The sequence below is a fragment of the Anser brachyrhynchus genome, assembly GCF_964034855.1.
Source record: "Anser brachyrhynchus genome assembly, chromosome: 1".
Taxonomy (NCBI): Eukaryota; Metazoa; Chordata; class Aves; order Anseriformes; family Anatidae; genus Anser; species Anser brachyrhynchus.
Window position 1 is genome coordinate 179,286,006 of NC_137694.1, and position 27,357 is coordinate 179,313,362.

At 42.1% G+C, this 27,357-nt stretch overlaps 1 protein-coding gene and 1 long non-coding RNA gene across 3 annotated transcripts in view; both read right to left on the minus strand.

Annotated features, from left to right (window-relative positions):
- OLFM4 (olfactomedin 4) overlaps positions 1-1,828 on the minus strand; it is a 32,043-nt gene extending 30,215 nt beyond the window's left edge. The window contains exon 1 of the mRNA XM_080577009.1: positions 1,655-1,828. The gene's annotated coding sequence lies outside the window, so the exon portion shown is untranslated. The remainder of the gene's footprint in view (positions 1-1,654) is intronic.
- A 14,166-nt stretch (positions 1,829-15,994) lies between these two features.
- LOC308199171 lies at positions 15,995-22,910 on the minus strand. Of its 2 annotated transcripts, none has more exons than XR_013954431.1 (3): positions 22,615-22,910; positions 21,898-22,047; positions 15,995-19,328 (listed from the first exon to the last, which is right to left on the minus strand). It is a non-coding gene; the product is annotated as an uncharacterized lncRNA (long non-coding RNA). The 2 variants fall into 2 exon arrangements; XR_013954432.1 differs by lacking the exon at positions 22,615-22,910 and adding an exon at positions 22,207-22,598.
- Between the last annotated feature and the right edge of the window lie 4,447 nt (positions 22,911-27,357).

Sequence of the window (27,357 nt, forward strand, 5' to 3'; positions counted from 1 at the left end):
GACATTAAAGAAAATGTAATAACTACTTCATTAAGAGAAACAATAATAAATCCAGAGAGTGGGGTATATTCATACAGCATGATAAAGAAGGGCAGAAGAAAACATTTGGGATGAGAAGGGTCAAAGGACAGCAAGGCTAGGAAAGAGGTGTGTTTTTGCACTCAGATTAAGATACATTTGCATGGAGGGTTAACCACATGTATAAAGGCAGGAGAAACCGTCATGAAAATGCTTTTAAAGAGAAAGAATAATTGTTCAACCATAACCTGGAGCAATGACAAGGCAGGGGGCTTGTTATTGCTGACAACAGATAACTGCTCCATCAAAAGGCATCTTGGAAATAGAGCCAGAAAGAAGTTGAAGTGAATTATTCACTTCAGTATTACATTGAAGATAAGTTGATTTTCAGAAGTAAAATTCAATGCACAGTTAGGAAAGACTCCAACCTAGTAACAGTTCTCTTCTCACCCAAGCTGCTATTTTTTTAGCTCTTTAGTACACTGCAATCGAAACGCTCTGAATCTTGTGTTTTAGTTCCTGTCCCTTCCCCTCTAAATCCACATCCAGTGATGAGAATCACTATGCCTTCAGAAAGACTTGTCATTCATACTTATGTCCTCAGTCTCAGGGAACAGAGGAACATGCGGTCATGGTCTGAGCCACTGACTCCAAACCCAACACTCACAGGCACCCATATAATAAAGACTTAATCCAGAAAGGTTCTTGAAACATCTGCTCCACATACCACCGTATTGCAGATCCCAAAACATTCCACCCCTTTGAACAACAAGACCTTTATTAATAAAACAAAAGCCACTTCTCTAATGCTTGCACATGCCTCTGGATGGTGAATATAAATACAGCCACTTGGCCAAAGGGAAGGCTCCCAGCTGCTTTTATGACTCGGCACATTCCAGGCAAACTGCTGCCTCTGTCAGCTCACAGAGCAGCACTAGACTCACGCACCGATGGCCCCAGCTGCTCCATGAATGAGAAATGTGGCTGGTCCATGCAGCAGGCAGCAAGTGTTTCATGACCACATGGCTCAATACGCACGTTCCCTGCTGTGCTGAGTTAATGGATAGGAAACAAAAAGTCTTCTCCCCCATAATAAAGCCACATCTGAATGTTGTGGTCATCACTGAATCATAGAATCATGGAAGCCCAGAATGGTTTGGGCTGGAAGGGACCTTAAAGTCCATCTAGTTCCAACCCCCTGCCATGGGCAGGGACACCTTCCACCAGACCAGGTTGCTCTAAACACCACCCAGCCTGGCCTTGAACACTTCCAGGGATGGGGCATCCACAGCTTCTCTGGGCAACCTGTGCCAGTGCCTCACCACCCTCATAGTGAAAAATTTCTTCCTTATATCTAATCCAAATCCCTTTTGCCTTTTAAAACCATTACACCTGCCTTGCTGAACTTCATGAGCTCCACACAGGCCCAGCTCTCAAGCCTGTCCAGGTCCCTCTGGATGGCATCCCTTCCTTCTATCTTATCAACTGCACCACTCATCCTATCTGGTCCTCTTCTTCTTACTCTTTCTACTCATCTTGTATCTCAGCACAGGGTTGCCTTCACCACCCTAAGGAGGTAAATGCAAAAAGTGATTTTTCGTAGAAGTTGTACCAATACTTTCCTTCTCACGGATACAAAAAGATCTCCCCCCTTTTTACTTAAACAATGTAAAGTGCAATATGTTCAAGTGCACCAAAAATGTTAGTGACCACATGCTCTTAAAAGGCAAAATCTTCTTGGCATGGTAGCAATAGGTCCTCCTTCAGATCTTCATCTTCAGCCAGATATCACAATGAAGACAATATGGAAAATACCTGGAGCTGGAATAAGAAATGAAGAAACCTATAGACTATCGTTTGGATACAGCTACAACTTCATTTAGCCATTAGCATCATGAATATTTTCACATTAATATTATATAACCCCAAGGAGGCCCTTAACATGCATTTCAAAGGCCTCATTGGCTCCCAGCAAGGAGAATATTCTCATGCCTTTCCTGTGGCACACACACAGAGTTACACCTTCTCTACACCTACTGAGCCTGCTTGGAGCATTGTTACCACCAGAGCATTCATATATCCAGGATCAAGGTGTGGTCATTGCATCTTCAAACAGCCCGATATCATGTGGCATAGACGTGATGCATTCATACATGAGATAGACTACACAGGGACTTGAGTATGATCCAACAGAATAGATGAGCAGCTATTTGCATGAGTATTCTTTTCAGCTACATTCATCATTCTGGAATTAGTGAAAAAAAAAAAAGGAAAAAAAAAGAAAAAAAAAGAGCTCACACCCAGATTGACCCTAGAAAAGAAAGTGCTCATTTGGTTTTATAAACTATTCATCTGTTTTGTTTTGCTCTACTTGTAGACAGACATGTGCTTTGGGCTTTACTATGGACACAATAATACATTCTGACCAGATAGACACTTTGCATAATGGCAACTGCAAGCAATGCCAGAGCAACCTTGTTCTCCTTGAAATAAATAGATGGAGCACAGGAGAATGTGCATCCTGGGCACAGTGGAGGAGGGACACGCTCAGAGATATTCTCTGTAGCTGATTGACCTGAACTCTAACAAAAGTGGCAAGCCAGATATCTGCAAATCTCAGGATGGGATAGGCTGTGTCACCTGCAGTTGCTATTATGCCACTCAGCCTGCTTCTCAGAACAAATTAGCATACCTGTTTTCAACTTTTGAGATGAATGAAGCAAGGAAGTCTGAAGAAAATAGTGTGGCCCAAGCAGCCCACCCTCTCCCCACCCTGGGGAGCCTTGAGCAAGGAAAGCTTTCCTACAATACTGCTCACACTATAACATGCATTCTGATTGTTTTCCCTGCTGTTAAGAGTACTGTAGGCTTTCTACAGGCTCCAGAGTTTATTAGTCCAATCCATCCTCAGCTGCAGTGAGTTTAATCCAGTCGCGCAGAGAGCATAGGTAACGACCCCTGTATTAACACATTTACAAGGGCAAATGCCTCATTTTCAGCCTTTTGTAATAAAGCCAAATTTCAAATGTCTGAGTTCAGTGTTTGCCCTAATGTTTTTCTAAGACTCAAGAGGACCAGAACAATTTTTTGTTGCTATTGCTTTGAGAACGAGGTTAAAGGAGAACAGACAGTTCTCCTGAATGCTGTTTTTTCGGCAGAATTGTGAAAAGCCTCACTGGCTTTCAGAAGGAACCCAGCAATCAAATGAACCTAGTGCAGGGGCTGAAAAATGTTTCTTGCTGAGCTCAAGAGAAATCTGATTGAATTTTGCCAAGTTATAAATTCATATTTTACAGAAAAATATCACATACACAATACAAGGTCATTCATACAACAGAGGGGAAAGTCTCTAATGCAGAGACCCAAGGGTGAACTGCTGAGCCACGTTACCTCTCAGGCATCTTTGGACAAGTCTCTGTGCCTGGTTAATCAGCACCAGCAGAAGATGGTGTTGCACCCAGCTGCCCCCCTGCAACAGTACAGAGCCCCCTCAATAGAGTCAAAGGAACACAGTATGAGCCCTCACCCCCATTCCAGTTCACAGCCCAGTTTAACCCGTTAGTGAAACTGGGTTTGTGCTAAGATGGTGCCCTGTGAACACGAGCGGTGAGACTTGAATGAGCACATGCTCCTGTCTGATATCTGCCGCCCCAGCAGGAACTTCTGACAGAGTGGTTGTGATAAACAGCAGAGAAGGATGGGGAAGTGATAACATCTTGAATTGCTATAGGTTGAATTGCACATGAACGTGAGTTGGAGTACTCACAAAAGCTTGCAAATGTAATTCAGAACATATGGCATGTTCCCGGGGGCCTGTTTACACAACAGTGTATTTAGACTGAGACACTGTCAACTTAAAGAAAAATAAGACTCTCCTCAATCATTCTTTGCATGGGCTCTCTTATTTCAAAATATGAGTGACTGATTCTTGAATAGTTTAGTCCACCCTGACTTGAAGTAGGCTAATTTGAAAACAACACCCCAACTATGGAATTGGAGCACCCGCCTAGAGAATGAATAGATATTAATAGATCTCTATGTAGACAAGTCTGGAGCAATTTCTCTAAACACGTATCAAAAACAGGTAAGAGTGTAGCACCAGAGGAATGAGAGTAAAAAGGAAAGACGAGCAGTGAGAAATGTGGGTGTAAAAAAAAAAAATTATAACATTGACCTATCTAGCCATTAATTGCTGTAAATGCATCTTTTTGCATGCCTTTCTAAATAGTCAAAAGGAGTAACTGCAAAAGATATGTTTTTTTTTCACAGATTTTGGCTGTGGAACCTGTTTTTTTCTTTACAGTTTGGATTTCAGCTTCTCCCTGAAGGTAAATGAGTGTCATGTCATAAGCTTGACAAGGACCCATCTGCACCTCTACGTATTAAAAACTCAATCATCTTCCCATAAGACATACTCCCAATCACTGTTTTAGCAGAACAGCAGCTAATTTCCAATAGCCTGTGGAAGGCTGCCATTGGAATTGGAATTTCCTGCCAGGCTGGTTTCTGCCAGTTCGTGACAGAATTTGCACTGCTTTATCATCACAATCTCACTAGGAATCTGAAGCAGTGGTAAAAATGGTATTTATACAGAAATAAACCTTGTTCCCATACAAATACATTCTATGACATCAGAATAGTTCATTTTTGCCCACAAAAATTATTAAGTCCGTTATAATGAATGATTCTGTGCATTTCTCTATAATTATCATGAATTAATCTGCTACATTTTCTGTTTCAATGGCAGTTTTTAAATAACATCGTTAGCATCAAACAGAATCTCATACTTAGAGATCTGATCTCTTCAGTTGTTTACTTAAAAAATGTATCTTCACCTTCCTTATAAACCAGGTTTTAAACTCTGAATAAAAGTAGAAATTCAGTACCTGAAATTCAAATTCAGTAAATTCAGTAAAATTCAGTAGAAATTCAGCCTTGGATATGGGGAAAGCAGACTTCAGGCTGCTCAGGGAACTAGTCAGCAAGGTCCCCTGGGAAACTGCTTTTGAAGGCAAGGTCCCCTGGGAAACTGCTTTTGAAGGTATTGACGTCCATCAGTGCTGGTCAATCTTTAAGCACTGCCTCCTAAAAGCACAAGATCAGGCGATTCCAAAATATCGGAAGGCAGGCAAGCAGGGCAGAAGGCCGGCCTGGCTGACCAGGGAACTTCTACTGGAGCTTAGGCGAAAAAAGAAAGTGTACGGCTGCTGGAAGGAGGGTCAGGCGACAAGGAATGAATACAGGGATGCTGTTTGTGTTTGTAGGGAGAAAATTCGTGTGGCCAAAGCCCAACTAGAGTTGAAGCTGGCCATGTGTGTGGGAGACAATAAAAAGTTTTTTTTAGATATGTGAACAGAAAAAGGAGAACCAAAGAAAACATAGGTCCTCTACTAGATGGGGAGGGTCTCCTCACAGACAATGACATAGGCAAAGCAGAGATGTTTAATGTCTTCTTCGCCTCTGTCTTCAACACTGATGACGGACTTCGGGACCCAGGGTACCCTGAGCTGGAGGACCATGATGGTGGGAATGACAAACTCCCAATCGACCCTGAACGTGTGCAGGATTTGCTGCTCCACCTGGATCCATACAAGTCCATGGGTTCAGATAGAATTCATCCCAGGGTACTTAAAGAGCTGGCTGACGTCCTCACGGGACCTCTCTCAATTATTTTTCAATGATCTTGGGAATCTGGAGAGGCCCCATTGGACTGCAAGCTGGCAAATGTTGTGCCAATTTTCAAGAAGGGTAAGAAAGAAGACCCTAGCAATTACAGGCCTGTCAGTCTCATGTCAGTGCCTGGTAAAATTATGGAGAGGATGATCCTTGAAGTTATTGAAGCACACCTGGGGGACAATGCAGTCATTGGTCCCAGCCAACATGGGTTCATGAGGGGTAGGTCCTGCCTAACAAATTTGATTTCCTTTTATGATAATATCACCCATCTAGTCGACCAAGGGAAACCAGCTGATGTGATCTTTTTGGACTTCAGCAAAGCTTTTGACACGGTTTCCCATAGGATCCTATTGGACAAAATGTCCAGCATACAGCTAAACAAAAACATCATACGATGGGTGAGCAATTGGCTGACGGGCAGGGCTCAAAGGGTTGTGGTAAATGGGGCCACATCTGGCTGGCGGACGGTCACTAGTGGGGTCCCTCAAGGCTCCATTTTAGGGCCAGTCCTCTTCAATGTTTTTATAAATGATTTGGATGTAGGACTAGAAGGAGTTTTGAGCAAATTTGCCGCCGACACCAAACTTGGAGGAGTTGTGGGCTCTGATGAGGGTGGAAAGGCCTTACAAAGAGATCTGGACAGATTGGAGAGCTGGGCAAACACCAACCACATGAAGTTTAACAAAAGCAAGTGCCAGGTCTTGCACCTGGGATGGGGCAACCCTGGCTATATGTACAGACTGGGCGATGAGATGCTGGGGAGCAGCCCCACAGAGAGGGATCTGGGGGTTGTGGTTGACAGCAAGTTGAATATGAGCCAGCAGTGTGCCCTGGCAGCCAGGAGGGCCAACCACATCTTGGGATGCATCAAGCACGGCATTGCTAGTCGGTCGAGGGAAGTGATTGTCCCGCTCTACTCTGCGCTGGTGCAGCCTCACCTCGAGTACTGTGTGCAGTTCTGGGCACCACAGTACAAAAAGGATGTAAAACTGTCGGAGAGTGTTCAGAGGAGGGCGACGAAGATGGTGAAGGGCCTAGAGGGGAAGACATATGAGGAGCGGCTGAGGTCACTTGGCCTGTTCAGCCTGGAGAAGAGGAGGCTGAAGGGGGACCTCATCGCAGTCTACAACCTCCTCATGAGGGGGAGTGGAGAGGCAGGTGACTTATTCTCCGTAGTCACCAGTGACAGGACCCGCGGGAATGGTGTTAAGCTGAGGCAGGGGAAGTTTAGGCTGGACATCAGGAAGAGGTTCTTCACCGAAAGGGTGGGTGCACACTGGAACAGGCTCCCCAGTGAAGTAGTCACTGCACCAAGCCTGTCTGAATTTAAGAAGTGATTGGACTGTGCACTTAGTCACATGGTCTAAACTTTTGGGCAGACCTGTGTGGTGCCAGGAGTTGGACTTGATGATCCCTATGGGTCCCTTCCAACTCGGGATATTCTATGATTCTATGATTCTATGAAAGTCTCTCCCTTCACCTTTAAAATGCAGTTATTTTCTCAACTCACTAGTTTTGATTTTAATGGAAGGAACACTGCTCCATGTGTTGCTTAAAAATGGGGAGTAACTCTCACCATCTATAGATACCAGGAGAACCTGAAGTCTCTGACAGATGAGTTCTGGCAGCTTGTGGCACAACACTGGCAGAGGGTTCTGCATCCGGCTGCATCACTTTGCTGGAGACATCATTCAGTAAGACTGCAGAATGCATGGTACTCCCCACCTCAGAGGAAATGCCTAGAGGAAGCAGTGTTTGCATCCAGGATGTGCTACCCTTTGTTCACTACCTCTTTGGTTCCAGGAAAATGTGGAATATGGGGCAGGACCAGCAGTAGAGAAGTGGCAAGGGTTGCGACGCCTCCTACATGGGTGACAGCAATCGATCCAAGCCTCCATGAAACAAGGTGTGCAGGAATGGAAATGGGAGTACCCAAGGCAACCCAGCTCTCAGAAGAACATGGCATACTGTGAAATGGATCTTAAAACTTGACTCATTTCCCCAGCTGGTTCAGCTACACTCAGCTATGCTATCCAAGCCTGGGTGAAGCCACCTCGCCGAGCCCAACAACACTGCTAGCCACTGGCAAGGCACTTTGTGGATGTCAGACCATAAAGAGGGAAAAGCACGGGAGAGAGATGCTACGCTCACACCAAATGCTGTATAGATACTGTACAAGGAGCTTTCCTTCTGTTGGATTTACTTGCACCTGCTATAATCTAATTAGGAGGAAATTGGACTTGTCTTGCTAACATCATAAACACAGGCAAACATAAATGTATAAATCTTCCTCTTAAACTCCTTTTTCTTCCTTCTGAAATGCCGGAAGACTGCCCTGTGAACCCAATGCGTAATTCTCTTTTGCATAGCATGATGAATAATGGATCAAGGTTATATCTACCACAGATGAAAATGATGCTGTTCTGAAATCCATTCACTGCTTCATGGACCCCAAATCCTCTAGGTGCTATACATTTCAGCTGTCATAAATCCATGTAATGTTCCTGTGCATGACACTATTCATTTAGATCACCAATTTAGTTAAAATGACAGATGTGAAAAAAGCACATGTAACCAAACAACTCCCCAGTGATCACACAGCTGCTGATGCTGAAGGGACTGTATGTTTTATTCTGCAATAGTCAGGCATTTACCACCTGCTATCAATACAATGTCAGGTGGAACTATGTAGTACTCCTTCAGCTTACTTGTATTCCAGCTGTTCTCCTGAATTTTTTTGCAGACAGTAAATGGGATCTTGGCCCCACTGCCCCTGTGGTTCACAGGAGTCTCTCCATTGTTGGATCAGGGCCCAGAGACCAGCTGCTGAAAGATGAGGAAACCTAGGAGCTGATCCTCATTTCATCTCTTTCTTTGCACAAAACCCTTTTGCACATCAAGAAGAACTGAATATAAAACCAGAAAAAAAGGGCAACACCCTAAAGAAAGGGTATTTATTACACTTATGTTTAAAGTTTAGATCCTGCCGTTTCTCTACAGTTCAAAAGTCCTTATTCTGTAAGTAGTCTTGGGTGTCCTCAAAGTAGTTTGGGGACCTTCTCAAACCCAGCTGGGCAAGGTGTAGCAAATCAGGCTATTAGGTCTCTATTCAACAATGCCCTTAAGCAAGTGGTTATGACCCTTTAATGAAAGTAGCCATGTGCTTTGATGAATTGGGTCTTTAAACAACAAGGAAGCCATATTTCAAAGTGTCTCCATATATCTCTAAAATGAACATATGGCTCTTAATGTTCTCCAAAAGGCATTTGTTTTACAATATGCGTCAATTTATTGTGCAGTATCCAGTATTCCCTCATTTTTAACATAATGAAAATTGTCAGGATAAACTAAATTTGCTTTTCTGATTGAATGAACAGAATGTCTTCAGATTATATTTCTCTTTGTTATATGACAAAAAAAAAAAACAACAAAGGATGTGCTTTCTTCACACAGAATTCACCGTTGTCTTGATATGAAATGGGAGAAATACATGCTTTTCTGCTCAAATCACTACACATCAGCTTTCATCGTGGACTTTGTGCATAAAATTAGCCTGCGTAACCATCTAAACAAATAAATGAATCAATGTAACATTGTTTTTATATGGCATATTGTCATAATTCATTAGCAATTTAATTCTGCATGTGTTCTGCGGTTTGATAGACAAGTTGTGCACAGCAAAAAAAAAAAAAAAGAGAGAAACACGACATTCTTAAAACTTTGGCACCTAGAGCTAAGCTGTTAAATTCATATTAATGCATCAAAATAGGTAATCAGCAACTCTGAAAATCAGGTCATTCATTTTTGTGCCTAAATATAGGTCTAGCTGACTAACTTTAGGCATTCACGGTTGAAAAATGTTCATCCAAATGTGTCATCAGGGAGAGCTGAATAGAATTCTAGAAGAAACACTTGAGAGAAAATTTCTAAACGATAACAATTTGGATGATAAATAGTATTATGATTTATTATTCATATAGTTCTATTAGTGTGCTTGGCATTCTAAAGGCAAGAGAAGAAATACAATAAATATGTGATTCTAAATATACATTAAAGACTAGAACTGAGGCTATGAAGATTTAGAACACAAGTATGAGTGATCAGCTGATTGTAGTATTTATCTGAGGAAAGGATTTATTCAGAAAATTTTCTCCTCTGCCCTATGAAAATAAAAGGTATGATGACACTTGTGAGCTTTCACAGACACAAACACAATCAAGCAAAATTCTCCAACTAGACCTAGATCCATATGGTTATTTAGGTGAATAATTTCTACATCAACACCCAACTTCCCACTGACATCAAGGCGAAAACAATGGAAAGCAGGGGTAGAATTCAGCTCCAAAATCTATAGAGAGAAAGGTAATTCCAAACAGTGACTTCTATTACTCTATAGTATGTGTCTCAGAAGGGTCCTAGATATGGCTCTCTTTCTGTTAATTAGACGAAGAAAGACAACTAGTTTTAACTGGACATCTGACTTCTAAAGGTGAAATAAATCTTTTTGTTCATGCCTTCATGAAAGTTGTGCTCCCATATTTCTTTTGGATTGAAGCATTACAAGGTAGATGGTGACATCTAGGTATATTCAGCACTCAAAAATCCCATGGATTTGTATGAAAATGCATGACCCCTCTAACCAAGTTTTGCAAAGGGAACAGTCACACTGCTGATGGAGTGAAAAGCAAGAGTTCATTTGGACTGAGAGGAACAGGTATTTGCACCCAGAAAAGATGTGCTGCTTTTTAAAGAAGCGTTAAGCAATTTACATACTGCTGGTCAATGCCCTCTTGGCTGCCTGTGTAGTAAGCAGTGACCATATGAGTTTCATTCAGTGCCAGCTTCTATATCTAGCCTCCCAGCCAGTTAGCATAACCTGCTGCACATCCTAATGATCTAAGAGCACTAATGAAGAGCTATTGATCAAGTTAAAATGATAAAGAAAATGGATTATGGCTGGGACATTCGCACAAATAACTTACTAATAACTGCCCATTTTTCAAAGAGGAAGACTGATTTGTTTAGCAGAGTCTTGTTTGAGTAAAACACTCATTTCAGTTCTAGAGAAATGTGTCATCACACATTACAGAGAAACCATTCTTTTTGTGTCTAGGGAGAACACATTTGAGGTGTAAAAATTTCCCATGAAGACAGCAATGAGGCCAGAACCTAGAAAGCATTTTAGATGTGCAAGCCTGCATTACATCTAAGAAAAAATGATTACAGATGAAATTTCAGCTGTACTACCACTCCCCAGTATGAGTCCATCTTCAACAGTCATACTAGATTTTTTGTGGAGCCTTCCAATATCAGACAGTCCATCTTTGCAGACTAGTCAACACGGGTGGTGAAGCTGAGGCTCAGACTCCGGTAACTATAAATGATGCAGCCCCCCTTTCTTTTCATAAAGAAGAGAAGCATGAGATGGTTCAGAGAGGGTCAAGCCCAACTGTGTAAAATAGGAAGGATGGATCCCCTCTCCCTCTTTTCCTTTCCCTCCATTGGCAGTAGAGTATAGAAGCAGGTTGTCAACTAGCTTAGACTAGGCACCTAACTTTTGGACAGTGACATTTGGATAATACCAATGCAGGGAGTAGCCTACAGCAGGGAATAGCCCTAAAGCATCAAGATCCAAAATGTGTACTGAAAGCTCAAATGAAATTGTCTGTATGTTGGTAATTTAGCTCCTTGCTACCTCATCTGTAAAGTTCCCCTCTTGGTCTTGTTGTTTTAAGCCCCTCACCTTTAGTCCACCATAACAGAGCAGGTTCCCCGGAGGGTAGCCAGCCAGGAACAGCTGTGATTTTCACCTGCATATGAGGGCCAGCCTGAGCGAAAATGACATTTGTAAGTTAAAGAGAAGAATTTTGCTGTAACAGAAGTAATTCTTACAATCTGATTACTGAAAGAAGAAGGGTAATAAAAAACATGCAAACTTCAGCAGAAGCGAGGCAAACCAATATAAATGAGAAGCATACATTTAACTGGCTTCACCACCGCAGAACTGCATGTAGAGGCGTGCTATCCTCAGAGCGCAGCTACACAAGCCATGCATCAGCTGGTTACCAAATCTGAAAAGCACAGGCTGTCAGTGCTTTTCTGACATCTCTAAACTTCTGCAGGACTCCTACCATGCCAGCGGAGCCTCTGTCTTTGTACAGTGCATTTCCCACCAGCAGGTCATACAGCAGTACAGTTGCGGGGGTGCAGTGGATACAATGCCAGCTCGTGATCACCCCTGTCATCAACAAAATTGACTACCTTTCCAGGGCTCCTGAGCAGCCCCTGATGAGGAACTCCTACTGGGACTTGTCATTTTGATAGAAGGCATCAATGACCTGTTTTCTCCCTCTGACAACTCTGGCAGAGGTCCCACTCTTCCTTCTATTGTCTCTGCACATCTTTAACGAGAAATATTAAATTCTCACATTCTCAGAGTCCTCCCCACTCAAGCCCTGCTTGCAGCAGGGTGAAATAGCAATAATGAGACTGAATAAATCTCCGATGCAGTGAATATCACTTTCCCAAGGACTGCTCAAGAGCAAGCACAAAAATAGTTTTGCATCCTGCAGCCTCCATCATCCTCATGATTTGGGTCCTACTAATCTAGGCCTGGATCAAATATCATGTGACAAATTTGATCTAATCGATCAGACAAACAATCAATCTCACAAACAGAAAACACTTTAAAAAACATAATCATACATTTAAAGTAAACCTATTATAGAAGAGGGTAGAGAAATCATATTTAATTATAATACACATTTTACACAATGTTTACTAACACTTTTCATGGACTGGAAATTTCTTGACTGCTTACCAAGGCAAATATTCTTCTTTAACCTGCTCAGTGCTGATGGGAAAACAGATTAAAGAGGATGTTTACAGTTTATGGATACATCTGGTGATGCTGAAGTTCTTGAGCCACACTGACATCATTGGAGTGCCATCTTCCACCAATTAAATACAATCCCTACAGTTCCCATGTCAAACAGTTTGAAACTGGACCTATTTGAATCAGTGTTTCAAATTTTCATGTCTTTCTAGCCATTTGAAAAAGAAAATTGTAATTTATAACCATGTGCTATTCTGCTACCAAAGCAGCTAAAAGGAAGAAGTCTTCATATTCATAGGGCTTTCACATAGTTGGAGTATGTAACCTCGGTGACCTGCAACATCAAATGAGAAAAGACAATGCTCAGTCTTTTAGCTTTTAGCTTTGAGCACTTTGAATCTACAATGAAGTCAATTCTGGGCATCTGGTCTTTTTAACCCCTTACATTCAAAGGTCATTTGATCTTCAGCAGAGTCAAGATTTGTCGATGTTATAGACATCATTCCGTACTTATTAAGAACGGGGAACAGCTTGTGATATGGGAAATTGGCTACACTGGGGTTACATGTTTTTCCAATTCTTCCTGTTACTTACAATTTTGTTGAAATGCTAAAAAAATAATAATAATAATAATAATTTTGACCATTTGTATGACACATCTTATAGCAAACGTGGTATGGGTTGTAACAGTTTACACATGCTGATGAGAGTTAGTGATTTGCAAGTAGCTCAAGCTGTCTTTTGTCTTTCCTTCAGACATTTATCTTGTGGGTTAGCTTGGTTTGACTGGTTTGATTGGAGCCACAGCTATTTTTCTAACTCGGTCGTGTCCTGGTGCTGAAGATAGCAGGTCCCAGCTGCCACTGTAGTCAATAATATTCCTAAGATCTTCAGCCTGTACAAACAATTGGCTGAGAAAAAGTTGTAACTCTTTACATTTTTATTATAATATTCTGTGCAGAGATCAATCCATCTCTGCAAATCCCAGTGCAAAATTCACATCCAAACTTCCACCTGTTTCACTGATATTGGGTACAATGCATCTGCTTGGATCTCTACTTGAGATAAAAATGAGCAGCAAAGTCTAGGTTTCTGTCCCAGTTTCTTCAAATATGAAGCTTTCCAACACAAAACTTGTGGATCTTAGTGTCTGAAGTTCCTTTTAGGCAGTTCCCCAATATTGTGAAACTATTTTTGTGACCCTGCTTGAAGCACTAAATTATTCACCTTGAACATTCATCCAACTTGAACATCCAGCTTGTTCAGAAACGAACTCTTACTTCAGTTTATATTATAAAGCTGGTAACTATAAAAGATGCACTACTCTTACAAACATTTAGGCTTCATTTAACTAACTTACTGAAGTCAATTCTACTATTCGGCACACAACTCGAAGCATGAGAATTCAGTACGCTATTTAGAAGGCTGGGAAAGAGGTGGGAAAGGAAGAACTGATTTCACCTAATTTGAGACAACTCACTGAGGCACTAAATAAGGAATTTAGTCATCTTAAATGTTTTTATACAATGCAAAAAGCAGAAGAGAGATCTCCAGAGAGCAATTCATGTTAAATCACCCTTAGCTGGCGTTGTCACACACCCCCAGCCCAATACTTCAGTGCAGGATTGATAAATAATACCAGAAGGCAGTCATCTTTTTTAACTGCTTCTTGATTACCATTCACACCAGAATTAGCATATCAAGGTAGGAAGAAACACATGAATATTTATTGCCTTCATTCCTACAAGGAAGCTTAAATGAAGAATTTGCAGGAACGTGAGGGACAGACCTACAGATGTCATTGTGTATAAGTGTACTTAAGTAAAAACCTCTGAGCTAAAATTCGGATGACAAAGCCATGACTTTGAAGGAGCGAGAAAGCCATGTCTGTGAGCATGTTATTTCCGTGAGATATCACTGAAATAATAGAAACAATCTCCCTAATTGGCTGTACTGACAATGAGTGTAATCCACGGAGCCCTTGAAAACAGGCAGCTAGGAAACAAGGGGAAGAGCACAGCTGAAGCTGGCTGAGCAGTGGCAGCACACATGGAGCCAACCAGGCAAGCACTGCTCGGGAAACATTTTGGCACAATGGGGATGCATGAATTCCCAGGACATCCTTCCTTTCACCCTGTAAATTTCCAAAACTCCCATCCTCTGCCTGGCAGCTCCTCCCCATCACCAAGCCCTCCTTCCCCACAGTTGCTGGCCCGAGGGAGTGCAGGGAAGGCACTGCTGGAGGTACCCGGCCATCCTCAGGCATCAGGCACAGCATTCCCACAAAATGGTTCAGGGCGGAAATCAGCCTGTCTCAGTTGTTCTAGATATGAGACAGCCATGCATAACCACATACCTTGTCTCAGCATCACACAGCCCTTGCCAGCCCCTGCCTTATCTCAGAAATTACTAGTCACAGTAATGTGTGAGTCTCCATTCATTTTGTTGAATGAAGAGAGGAACATATCTAATTTAGGAGGTTTTCAGAGGTGTCCGCCTTTCTCAGGTGCCCACCTTTCTCCGTTGATTAGACAAAAGAAGCCAGGCACTCCCTGTGGGAGGACAGATTAACCCTCCCAGGCAGAGGTAACAAAACTTGTGAAGGAAATTAAAAATAATGGTATGCATTCATCACATCGGAGCGGCCAGCCCCCCTCAAATCATGCAGCATCTGTTCAGGTGCAGAGAGTATGAGAAAAGGGGGTTTTTTGAGAAGGAGAAAGGAAGGGAGGAGGGGGAACACAGACAGGAAAAACAGAACAAGGAGGGGAGGATGAGAAAGAAGATCACTGAAAGCAACTTTCACTGCAGTTTAAGATTAATGATTGCTCCTCCACAAGCACTCCACAATCTGAGGTAAGTGGAAAAAGCTGCAGATGCTACTCAGTAGCCAGTGTAGCCCCTTGCAGACACAAAAAGCAGTACGGTGATGTTCCCACTCAGACATATAAAACCAATGTGATGTATGTAGCTTTTAACTGTTGGTATGGTATAAAAGTTTTATTGCTGCTTTGGCTTCAAGAAAGCTACAAACCTTGGTTTAGGAATTGCAACCCCTTGTAAAAACGGTTATGAAAGGCATCTTTCCTAATCACATTAGCAAACCCTTCTCTCCATTTTCCCTCTCATTAAAAAGCTTAAATATTTTACAGCTATAGTGTGCGGGCTTATGTCCAGATTACCCTTCATTAAATGACTTTTACAGTAGCTGGATACAAGCCTTGTCTATTATTACACACCAGCTAATTATGTCTCCTTTGTTTTCATTTCATCATTTTAAACAAAGCTTTTGGGGACCCAGCCACTCTGTGAGAGGTGTTGCCAAGCTGAACGCATTTCCAGCAAATCCCAGCTGGGCTGCATTCATTTCAGCTGATGATCTTTGCAACATGAAGTAGGTCTTTGTAAAAAAAAAAAAACAAAATAAAATAAAATAAAAAGGGGGGGAATGGGTGGGAGGGAGGGGAATAAAAATAATAACAACAATGTCCAACCTGCAGTGCTTACTGTGGTTTAATTCAAAGATGACTTCTCATTGGGAAAAAATCCAGCAGGGTGTCAGTGAAGACTGAAATATGATGTACAGTGATTCTAAACATCATAGCTAAGCTGTGTGAGAGACTGGTACTATCAAGCGTTTTCTGATCTCTGACAGCATTGCTGTTTTCAGATTACCCCAGTAATGTTTCCACAGTGTATTATTATACTCATGGCAAGAAGAAGGGGAGGAGGCCTGAAAATTACTTCCCCCCTGGCAATGAATTGTCATTTAGGTCTCACATTGAGCCAGCTCTTTGCATTGCCTGAGAAGCCAAGGGAGCCAGCAAAAAGATACGATTTCCCCAGAGCTGGGGGGACAAGGGAAATGATCAGGCATCTGAAGTCTCCCCAGGGTGTAAAGAGCAATAGCAAAAGGCTTTGCTAAAGAAAGATATTTTTCAGTATCTGTTCAACTAAAATCTACATTTAAATCTTATTTTAGTTACAGACTCCTATCTAGGATACACCAAATAAACAAAATAATATCAGAAACAATAATGAGAATTGTTGTGTGTTTTTGTGTGAGCAAAGGGGGATATCAGTCTCTGTATGTAGTACGTAAGATGGATGGCCCTTGTGCCACAGAGCCAAAAGCCCATTTGTGACATGACAGAGAAGCCAAATGAGAAAGGAAGCTGTGCGTCACTTCATGGGGGTCTCAGTTCTCCTTTTCTCATTGACATTTTGTAATTCTTCTTTAACTTTTTTTTGACTGCTTTTCAACTCTTGTAAGCCTTCCTTGACCACATAGCTTTTTAGCCTCCCTTGAGCATGCCATCAATCTAGAGGTTTATTGAGTTCTTAAGGGCCTATGTTAACCTTTCTAAAAGTTTTTGGAAAACTATGTCACTGGTAAGGAATTCAGTAGAAAACTCACTAAAAATATGACCACGTCTCTACTGAATATCATAGGATAGTTCATCTTCTGTTAAAACCTGTGAAGTCTTTCTGTGGCATTCTCTGTCATCACACATTCTTACTATGCACTGAAGGGGAAACACTCCTTTGCCTCCTAACTGCTCTCCCACACAGGGGAGAAACGAGCTGGTGAAGGCAGCAGATATAACAGCCTTCCTTCAATCTTCACGTCTTGGAAAGAGGTTGTGCACGGGTGGATGTCTTCATGCTTTCCTGTTCCAGTTCCAGGTTGTTCTTTAGCTGAATAGGATCCAGACTAGCCATTCTTCCCAAAATATCAGCTCCAGCTGTCTAAATGGCCCATCACTGCATTTCATCCCTAATATTGCCAGAGCAAAATGACCAATACACTCAGAAGATCAATAGTCAACAAGCATAATGTATGCACTCTGTTCCAGCAACCCTCCTTCTCCAACCACTTCACCAACTCTTTTTCTAACAGCTAACTTGATGGTTTGTTTCAAAAGGACCCGTGAGACAAGAAGGCATTTTTATCTCCCACTGACACAGGGCAGGATGCCACCTCCCATTCTATTAGCCCACAAAGCACCAACCCCATTTGCCTCATACAACAGCAATGAGTAACCACAACCTCCCTCCCCATGAAATGCAATAGGAAAATGAAAAACAATCTGGCAGAAATTGATCTCTGCAAGCTTCACAGACAGGTTATCTTTCCCAGTTGTGCATGTTTTTCAGAGGTATTTGTTCGTGGAAAACAATGATATGGAAAATGCACCCACTTCAGCACATGCAAGTGTTGCCCTGATTTTCCTCTAAAAAAAAAAATCCCTCTAAAAATTTCCTCTAAATTTTCTCTAGGAAAAAAAAAAAAGTCAACCTGAAGGGAGAGGGCTAATCACACAGTGGGGCACTTAAAAGCCTGTGTCCTTCTCCTTGTCCCGTCACACCAGCTTTGGCAGCAATACAGCAGGGGTCGCAGCAGCTGTTGGAAAGCCTGCTTGGCTTTGCCTCTGCTCCTGGTATTTGCTACTATGCTTGCGGTATAAATACCATAAAGAAAAACCTGTCAAGCAGACCATTTCTCATTATTTGGAAATTAGCAACCTTTATACTGTTTCTAAAACAAATTGTTTCCATTATCAGAACATTGCAATGCTATATGCATCCACAAGAAATCACCACATGAATATATTTCTGGCTTTAATATAATACCTTTTTTTTCCATGAACAATTTAACTCCCTTTTTCCTGGGTTTCCATTCAGGAGAAATACAATAAAAACTCAGGTAAAAACACAGTGTTTGCAATAATTTTCTTGTGCCCCTTCAGTACCAGGAGAACAATTTGTTCTCTTTAATTTCAAAAGAGAGCAACAATTAATTAAACTAATGAGAATTAAAGGGGGAAAAAAGTACTTCAAAGGATTTCTGACCTATGAAAAAAATCTTATTTTGGTCCTGATGCAAAAATAAAGTATTTCCTTGCATAAATAATTTCACAGAAGCTGTATCCTTAAAATGCATTCCCAGGATTGTGGTTTTGGCAAATGGGGATTCAAACTGCAGTTATGTTGGTGAACTGATTTTGATATGTGCATCTGCTTGTAAAATCCTTTGCTAAGGGAGGATATTATCACCAAGCTGGGAGCTAAGACACAAGCCCAGGATGTTATCCAGTCGCAAACTGGCCAAACATTTGTGTGTTTGGCAAAAGTATACAGACATAGGCTTTTTGACTGTTGCTTTACTAATAAGAAAAAGAAAAGAAACAGGAAAAAGAAGTGCATTCACTGGTCCAAAAATCCCCCTTAGCAGAGAAAGACCTGCAGGGAAAAGAAAACACATAAAAATGCACTGAAGCAAAGTAATGCTCCTTGAAGCTGACTGTGCCCCTAAACTATGCTCCTGAGATTATATCCCGAGGCGGCAGGGGGCATGGTTAAGAGCAATTCTCTCCGGCTCCAAAAGAATGAAGGCAAGTGTCAGCACTGCCATAAAATCAATGCATGGATGACTGCTCCCAGGGTGACTCGAAGCAGCAGTGACATGAGTCTGGACATTGTGCTGGTGAGGAACCACCCTTAATGGCTTTCCATCTGATCCCTGGCTGCAGGGGTCAGCTGAGCCACTACACAAACACAGGGCTGAAATACCAGGTCACAGATCCGACGCGTCAGTGTGCAGCCAGCTCGCGACAGTGACACTTGTTGCACTGTACAGAGAAGGCTGCCAAACAGGCTGGTGGATTTTAGGATACCACGCAGATCTGGCAGGATTCCTTGTACTCTCTTGATCCTCTGTTTCCGTACCTTCTACAGCACTCTTGTGTGTTTTCTCTGGCTTGGAGGTCTGAATCACAGCTTGATCATCAGTCAGATCCTGTTAACATGGGATAGATTAACATGTATCATCATAATGCAAAGGGCCTGGAAATTATTTTTTTCTGTGATACAGTCTTTTCCATATGTGCTAGCCTGATCTAGACGGCGCAAACCAGTCTTAACACTCCACTACTGGCATCTCTCTCCTTACCACCAAGGCTGTGCTTGCACACAGAATTTGTGCTAGAATAATTAAAAGTGTTTTTCAAAATGATTCAGCCTTTAGCTAGCTCAGCTTCTCTGTACAGGGATGTTTTCATCAGCTTATCTTCAGGTTCGACTGGCTAGCACAGGATTCAGTCACGCAAAGCATTCAAGATACTGCAGCTCACCAGTTGCTATCTGTCAGCTGAACCACGACTACATAATCTAAACCCCTTCCTGGCCTGTCCCTAGTGCCCAATAACATTTTTAAAAGCCTCACTCTCTCACTCCCCTGACCAGCTTTTCAAGATCCCCAACCACCCTGGGGCATGCCAAGCATAGCTGGGACTTCTCAAGCCTGCTCTCAGAGTCAACACAGCAGCTCCCACTTTCTGCCAGTATGCTTAGCACCTTCAGCTCATTTCCTCTTCACTGAGCTATGCAGCAGACCTGGAAGGTGAAACAAGGGAGACATATGCCCTGAAATCCCAAAATGGTGAAACAAGTTCCTTTCTGTGTTGTATTCTGCTGCTCATCATGAAAGAAATGATGGTAACACAACAACCACTGGTGCAAATGCTCCTCTGCTCTCGGTGGCACAGCAAAGGCAGCAACGACATAGCCCCTTACACTGGATGTGTAAGTGGGAGGGTAATGAGCTTGTTGGTCTTCTGCCTGTCATCTTTCTGTATTCTGCACTCCCCAGCTTCTTGCATGTTCCCCTCGCCACTTAGGGTAACCACTGGTGGCAGCTCAACCCTGGGCAACAGCAGAAGCAACAGGAACCCAAGGAGTAGTGTCAGGGATGAGGGAGAGGCCATTACAGACAGACAGTTCTCACCATTTCTCTCTCATACACACATCACAGCCCTCAGCACCACCTTAAGTCACCTCCGATACCCAGCCTGCTGCCTGCACAGCAGCAGAGCCAGACCTGCAAGAAGTGCAGGTGAGGTAGCACATCCTGTCGACTGAAGCGGATCTCCCATGTCGGGCACAGAGGCCTGCAGCAGCACAGCCCCCAGCTGTGCAGAGTACCTGCCATAGTATTTTGTACAGTTAGTGTAAAGCTATCTTCTATTTAAAGCTTCACTCCATGACTGCAATGTAGACGTACACTAGATCTTCCTGTACATACTCTGACACGCAAAGCAATAATGTGACACCAGGAAACTCATCCTGGTACACAATGGATTATACCGAAGAAGGATCTGTGCTTGGGATCTTAACATGATACGAGTTAAAATCAACAGAGACTTTTATTTTGTACTAAACAGTGGTAAGTAGGGCTTAGATCCTGCAAGCACAGAAGCATCCACATTATTTTTGTTTTTATAGTAGTCCCACGCAGTTGGAAGATCATAAGTCAGCAACAAGTTTTCCTCTAATTTCAGTAGGGGTAGAATTTTTAGCTATATTTTTTAAGTAGTGGTGCCTACATGCTAAGAGGATTCATCCCACTTAATGTCTAAAACCACGGTGTCTAGTCTGAGCTAATTGCTCCAGGCTAGCCGAGTCGGTGAGAAAAGTTAAGCACTTTAGGTTGGGTGAGTTGTCTCTCATGCAGTCGATGTCTAAGACATGCCCTTTGGCAGTCCCAGCTTCTTTCTGCTGACTATAACAGGAGCCAAAGGTGAGTAGCTCAAAAACAGATATCATTTCAACCATACACTTCTAGAGGCAGAAGAGATGAATCCTATTCCATGTATTTAAGCAATTGAACCTGAATTCTTTAAAAGCTGCCCCTGTAACATCAAGAAATCTCTCTGCTTCGGCTCTTTCCAAATGGGCAATCTAATAATAATTTAAGTAATTTATCTAGGGAATTAGGCCAAGGTGCTCAGCATTTTTCAAGTGGAAAAGGTTTGCAGAGCAGCGACATCGACTGTATGTCTCACCTCACTCCTACCCAAAAGGCTTCTCCCACAGATCCTGTAGGCATCCTGTTGGCAAGCAGGACGGTACACTGCACATCCTTGTTTGTGACAGTTGGGTGCCTCAGGCACATCCAAGACTGTATTACAGGTTCAACACTCTGCTTAGTGCACAGCCACCCACTGGTCCTGCCTCTGATACAGCATCCAGACATTACGCAAGTGCTGAAGCAGAAATTCAGTGTGCAGTATGCCACAGCCTTTCCCTATGATGACAGTAAGAAATAAATGTCTTCCTTCAGGAATGCCAGAGACATTGCAATCAGCATTCATCTTACCAAATCTACATCTGACCATCTACAACTACTAAAACCACCAGTCATGTAAGAGTGTCTCTCCCTTTCACAGACAACACCACTACAGTGGAAAAGCTGTACTTCAACTAGATCTAGCACCTGGTCTTAGCCAATTGCTCCCTGGGCTTCCTCCCTCTACAGTCAATAGAGACATTTCTTGGTGCTCATCACAGGCTACGTTTCTCTTACATACCTCTATCAGAACAGAATGCCCTGCACTTGGAGAAGACTATTGCTCTTCATTGACTAAAATGGAAGACAAGATGGCTACCTTCTGCTAGCTGTCTTTTTTGTTGTTGTTTTTGAACAGCTAAGATGAGATGAGATGAATCCCACCTGAAAACTGCAAAGCAATTCAGCATGATTTACTACAAGGCCAGAAGTAAATGCAATATTTATTATTTGTCTCCACATTAAAAAGACAAACTAATGTCCTCTCTTAGTTATAGAAAGTGGAGACTTTTAATAGAAACATAACACTACATAAATACTTAAGACCTACTAATTTTCCACCTGTTTTAATTATTCACTTATCATAAGATGAAACACTCAAAAATTCTCAGTCTGATCCCTAGCAAATGCCTGTCTTTGTTTTCATGGGCTTTCAGGAACAAAAAATATTTCAAGATCACATTTGTGAAGTCAAGGCATTTCCAAGCAAATAATTACTAAAAAAAAAAAAAAAAAAAGAGAGAGAGAGAGAATTGGTTACTGCTGAGATGCTGGGTTTATTTTTTAAGAGGCAATCTGCTGTACTTAAGATAAACAATGAGTTCACTGTTTTGGAGGGTAAATTTTGATGCAAGCCCCTTTTCAGGTCACAGTTTAAAGATCTGCAAGGGAAGGAAGGCAGGACAGGGCAAGACATAACTCAGCATACTTGAATATACGTTGTCTTCCTGTCACCTACCCCCTTACTCCTCAGAGAGTCTGTAGATCCAGGCCAGTTTGAATTGCTAGCAACCTGGCTGCAGAAGTTAGTCCCATGCAGTATAAACAGGGTGAACTGATCCACACTGAGCTCAGTACTGCTGCAACTAAACAGCTCACACAACTCAAATTAGCTGTTTCAAAGGCAAGGTAGGTCAAGTTAGCTCTTTTAAGGTTAACTTGGGTATATCAGTTACTTAATAAATGCCACCATGCAATAACATTGTTGGTGTTGCATCAGAACTGTTGTTTCTCACAGTTACCTTTTCAGGTGTAGCTCACTAGTCCCTGATTAAATAATTAAATTAATTCTTTAAATTTGTTGAATTACCTCTAGTTTTAGTAAGTTTGAGGACTTCCAAAGGACATCAAGCTCTTGCTTTTATTCTATTTTTATTAGATTAGATGTAATTTTTGTATTCAAATGAAGAGTAACAGATGTAGCTCTGTGTGGTAATGCTGAATCAGAAAGTAATCTTATAGTAAACACTTGGACTTTTTACCAATGTTGACTGTTCAAATCAAATTACAATATGTGCATTTCTAAATTTCATTCTCTCAGTTATTTTCACTTTGACCTGAATACAAATATTGATTGTGGATACTCTGATTACTTAACTTTTGGTATTTTGGCTGTTTTTAAAATCTCTTAATGCCATTAGAAAAAATCACCTTTTAATGTAATGAGTAATTTTTTCCCTTACTAGTTTTACATCAGATTTTCAGATAGTGGTTATAATTAGGTGTTTGTACCTCAACAATAGATTTTATTCATTCTTGCATCCAGTGCCTTTCAACGATATTTAATTCCAAACCAAATTCTCTCCCCAGCAGCCTGCTACCAATACTAGAGTGTGGCAAGTTTTTGTCTGAAAAATAGACATAAACAAAAACATTTGAACCTTGCTGGATATTCTTTTTGAGGTAGCAGATATTTAAAAGGCAGCTAGAACAAACAACACAATCTGCAGAAAGAAGTGCATTATCCTACTTTGCTTTCTGAAAGTAATAGGTTTGTAAACAGTACCATGAATGTACTCTGAAAGTGACTTTGATCAAATTCCATCCATTCCAGCTACAAACAAAAAAGTTAATTGAAGCAGAAAGAGTTGCATACTTGCGGACTGAGGAGCAACTGCAGTTTAGATCCCGAGCCTTCACAAATCTCTTAATTACTAGTTAAGAGATTCCTCTGTTTATGGTTCTGACCCAAAGCTTGTAATAGGCAGTTGAAAGACAACTTCTACTTTCACAGAATTCAAAAGCAAGCCTAAATATGTAGGTTACCATTTGCAAAGGATGTAAGCACATACTCGACTTGAAGGAAGGAAGTAGCCCCACTATATTCAGTAACATTTCTGGAAAAATTTGAGTGGCTTGTGCTTACATGCCTGACTGCATAAGGTCATCATTCCCAATAATGAGCCTGATTATGCTCCTGAACTGAAGTTGGTGGGAATAAGAGCACGGAAGCGTGTCTCTGGAGGGTCACACTGATACAAGAATTAAATCAATACCGTGCAGCTCCACTCAAACAAAATCGCTGGAGTTAACACCAGCAGAGAGTGGAAGCATGCAGTGGTAAATCAGCCCCAGAGTCTGCTACGTGGTTTTGACACATCCTTCAGTTTTATCAGAAATTCAAACACAAAATTTAGCACTCCGAAACATCAGTGGATTTTAGACACTCCCTGAAGGGCCTTGAGTACTGAAATCAATGAATAGACTGCAATGAACTGACCTATAATTGTAGTTTTTCAGCTGTGACAAATAAAATATTGATAATGGTCTTCATTCTGCTTAACTCTTTCCCACTCTTTCAAAACATCATGTGTAATAGAGCATAGAAGAATGGAAAATACTTATAAAAATGTGAGATGGGTTGGCAGGGTTTCACAGAAAGCAACAATGATTTTTATTTCCCCAAGAGACATGCCACATGCCATGAAATGCAGCATTCTATACCGCAAGAGGCTGCAGCAATGACTGGTCCAGCACAGGGAGCTGATGAGCTGTATCGATGTAGGACTATGACATATATAAATAGGTTATTCATTTGGGGATTCATTGTTACAGTGAGTTTATGAGCCTTATTTAGCCTTATCTAGTTCTCCTACCTGAATGCCCCCCAGCACCATCGTGGCTTTAAAGAAGGAGGTTCATGGAGCAATGCTGATATTTTCAAAGGGATCTTGGAGCCTACCAGAAACTGAGTGACACTGGTTGATCCCAAAGCCTTACCTAACCCCTAAATTATCTATTCTCAAGTATTCAGTCTTATCATAAGCAACTGCATGCATATGTTGTAGCACGTTCTTCAGGCAAAGACTTCACCACTGCACAGTCTACTCAAACAAATTTTGTTGATCCCAAAGCCCCCCTGCTGCTAAACACAATATTACAGCACCTTTGTGGATGTCCTCCTTAGGGACTAGTCCAAGGCCATTCAGGAGGTTAGAAGTTGAAGCCAGGTTTCCTTAGCACCACCATTTTTATTAGGCTTAGGAGGTATTTGTGGGATGGAGGGAAACTGATGTTTCTTACTACAAAGACAGCCACAATTCCATGAAAATCTATAACATGATAGATTAGGAAGCACACTCAGGATTGCTTAGTCCACTTAAAAGGTGAGCATAGAAACACCTAACCACATCTAGACACTGGGGCAAAACACAGAGACAGGTCCATAACCATAGTTTCAGAGGAATCAAATAACAGAACTAGGGCAATGCCGCAGTGCAGGTTCCTAAGAGAAACAGGGTGGCATTTGCAAGTTAGATAGACACATCTTCAAAAGACCACAATGCTGTCTTTCATTGTGAATTACTTACAAAATTATAATTCTCCTTCAGTAATCCACATCTCTTGTTCCTTTAAATGACCTATGATGAGAAAGCAATCAGGAAATAAGGATAAAGTAAATAAAAATGTTATAAAAGTTATTCTGATCAATTTTAAATGCATTCTGTTTGCCTCCCCTTAACACAGCGTAATGAAGTTTCATTGCTGTCTCTCCACAATATAAAAGGAATCACCAGACATGAAGAAGCATATGTAAAGTGGACAATTAGTGAAGAGCTGGCATGTTCTGAGCCACTATTCATTTATCTGCATGCATCTTTTCATTTTTTTCTTTTTTTTTTGGAATTGGCTTTCAAAACGTTTCCATGGAAAACAGAGAGGAAGGCAGCTATCAAGAGCAACAACAGAGCCTACCCAGCAATGTGCTTTTCGGACCCTCCTTTTCCCCCCTTTTCTTTCCTCCTTTTTTTTTAAACTCGCCTGGGCTTAAGTTGAACAGTTTGCACCAGCATATGGCAAAGGTTGAGGTCAGACAGATAAAACGTTTCATTGCACCGAAGAATGGTTAACAACACGTGAATGTAAATTCTAACACATCGTAAAACTGTTGCAGAGCAGGCTGAAAGGGGGCTTTAGTTATGGCAGGAAATCTGCTTTCCAGCTCCACCCCATCCCTTCCAGTTCACTTCAGGTATTGTGGAGCGCAAAGGGACTTTTCAGCCCTCCCCTGGCAATCTGTGCCCTGCTCCTCTGGCAGATTTCTAATGACTTTCCAATGGAGATTTAGGGGGTTTTGTGTCCCAGCGCTGTGAAGGATTTCAGCCAGCCGAGGCAGCCCGCCGCTTTTGTCCCCTCCTCGCCTCACTGCTCCCCCAGGCTCCACCTCTAGGTCACCAGATCAACCTAGCGGAAAGGGGAACACACACAAAAAAAATATATATAAAAATAAAAAATGCCGAGCTCCGCCAGGCCAGCGTGCACGGCAATTTGTAGCTGTGCTGGTGGCAAGGGCAGCAGGCTGCCTGGGCCAGGCCAGGGCCTGCCCAAGCTGGGGGCCGGGCACCTGCTGGCCCTGGTGCTGTCCCCTGTGTCCCCGCTGTTCCCTGTGTCCCTGCTGTCCCCTGTGTCCCTGTGACAGCCATCATCGCCAGCAGGAAGCCTCAGGCCTCCAAGGCAGCTCCCCTGGCCTCTGTGATCAGCCCGGGCCTTGCTGCGGTGTTTGGGGCACGACCCGGCTCCCCTCAGGCGCCTCCGTGTCCACCCTTAAGGCCCTTCTGGTGCCGCCCTCCCTCAACCATTCACTTCCTGGCGCCCCCAAAAACACGTTCTTGTCTTAGATACAGGAGGGGTGACCCCGCTCCCCTCCGCAGTTTTCCTCATTGCAGCAAAAACAAGGCAAAGGAGCGGCAGAATGCGCCTTCCAAGTCTTGATGTTACTGCTTTTTTCTTGCTTGCATTTATGTACTTTCTTCCCCCCCCCTTTTCCCATTCCCACATTTTGTCACCATTATTATAATAAATACAAAGGTTCTGCGCATAAGAAGAGACTACAAAAACATAAATGAATAAATAAATACTTAAATATCGAGTGACATGTTTGTGTCAGGCATTAGTGCAGGCTCTAGGTTGATGTTTTCGTTTATCATTTGCTCTAAGTTTCTGCAGCTGAAGAAGATAAACCCCAGCTATTCAAGAAAGAAATGTATAAATCATAACAAAGTACCCAGTTAAAAGGGAGCTTTTTCTTTTGCTTCTCTAGAGGCAAACTGCAGTAGCGTGGTGCTCAATTGTACACCATCACCGGAGTGAAACTATTAAGGTGGTGGTAGATCATATATATTGGAGCTGTATTTTGGCCTCAGTAACCTGCCTGCAGGGAGGTTTTTTGTTTGTTTGTGACACTGATACAAACAAATACTAA